Below are 1,619 nucleotides of genomic sequence, written 5' to 3' on the forward strand. Positions count from 1 at the left end.
TGGGATGAGCTCGATGTATCAAAAGTCCTCTTTTTATCCGCCAAATAACTTCCGGGCGAATTTCACTGTATTCACAATTACTACTTTCGGGGCACGTGGCGACTCACGGGGCAGCTAATGCACGAGTGACGGTCTCTTCTTTTCCTTCGCGATTCGTGGGGGTTCGTCAGGTGTCGATGTCCTTCGGGTTTTAATTCGGGAGCGATCGGGGCCAATCAGCACGGGTGAGTGGTGACGATGATCACAATCCAGGGATGTCTCGCAAGGGATTATTGCTGGTGGTGAATATTCGGGGGTCTAGTACGGGGAATTTCCAGGAGGTGATGGCTTCTCCAATTGATCGGGTGGGGCCGGAACTGATGTCTTCCTTCGGCTGGTGTCTTCGTGATGTCCAGGGGCAGGGGCAGAGGGGCGATGAGGGGAAAAGTGAGGGAAGGGGTATCCAACGGTGGTGGGATTTACCTTTTAGGGGGAAGTGTGTAGTGGGAAAAAATATGTAGAAAAATAATAAAAAATAAATGAATATACCTCGTCACAGTGTTAACTCAAATGGGGCGACCTGATAAATGAAAAATTGTTCATTGGGTCAAATACCAATAAATTATAACCCCTAGGATATACTTTACCCTGAGGATAAATTTTATCCTGGGGTTTATTTGGTTATCAGGCCTTTGTACAACCGGCCCTATATCTCACATGAATGCACAAAAAAGAATTGAATCGATATGAACCAATACGGTTTTTTTTTCAAATATAATGTTACGAATTTAGTCAATTATATATCAATAAACGAATTATTATATTCAATAAAATAAAATGTAATTAAGAATAACTATTCAGAAGTATATTGCTAATTTATTAACAAAAAAATAACTATCCCAGACGACAACAAAAACAATTTTTCACGTATTTTTTTTCTTCTGTGTATTCACAAAATTTTCGTACATATAAATTTCTCCTCTCCACTTCGTGGTATATTTGATACTTTCTACATTCACTGTCGAAAAAAATATATTTGCAAATAGAAATTAATCTTTACCCTGTATAATTTGATTTCGTCACTATCCCACTGCACGTTGGAAGGTCCGTTTGTATTGTTGGTTAACCTAAATTTCAAAATGGGAGATGAACGTATTTGAATACGCATTTCATTTTATTAGTAGTCTTCTTATTTTGTTTAGGGCCGGTTGCACAAAGGCCTGATAACCAAATAAATCCCAGGATAAAATTTATCCTCAGGGTAAATTATATCCTAGGGGTTAAAATTTCTTGATATTTGACCCAATGAATAATTTTTTATTTATCAGATCGCCCCATCTGAGTTAACACGCATTTAACCCCAGGATAAATTATTATTTTTTGTTCATGGGGTAAATTTGAGATACTCCCCTGGTAAAATTAATCCATCGAACATCTAAATTAAATTTTTTTCTTAATTGACGATTTGGTTAAAAGTAGCTGGTGCAACCGGCCCTGAAAGGCTCAGGCCCGGTTGCAACAACTACTTGTAACCAAACCGTCAGTTAAGAAAAAATTTTAATTTAGATGTTCGATGGATTAATTTTACCAGGGGAGTATATCAAATTTATCCCAGGAACAAAAAATGATAATTTATCCTG

The 1,619-nt window shown here is 37.7% G+C and overlaps 1 long non-coding RNA gene across 1 annotated transcript in view; it reads right to left on the reverse strand.

The window, feature by feature from the left end:
- Positions 1-1,619, reverse strand: part of LOC107046256 — a 22,854-nt gene that overhangs the window by 5,181 nt on the left and 16,054 nt on the right. Inside the window, exon 2 of the long non-coding RNA XR_001461525.1 lies at positions 1,040-1,106. This is a non-coding gene — a long non-coding RNA (uncharacterized LOC107046256). The remainder of the gene's footprint in view (positions 1-1,039; positions 1,107-1,619) is intronic.

The sequence above is a fragment of the Diachasma alloeum genome, unplaced genomic scaffold (genome assembly GCF_001412515.2).
Source record: "Diachasma alloeum isolate Michigan unplaced genomic scaffold, Dall2.0 Dall_scaffold_01244, whole genome shotgun sequence".
NCBI classification, from domain to species: domain Eukaryota; kingdom Metazoa; phylum Arthropoda; class Insecta; order Hymenoptera; family Braconidae; genus Diachasma; species Diachasma alloeum.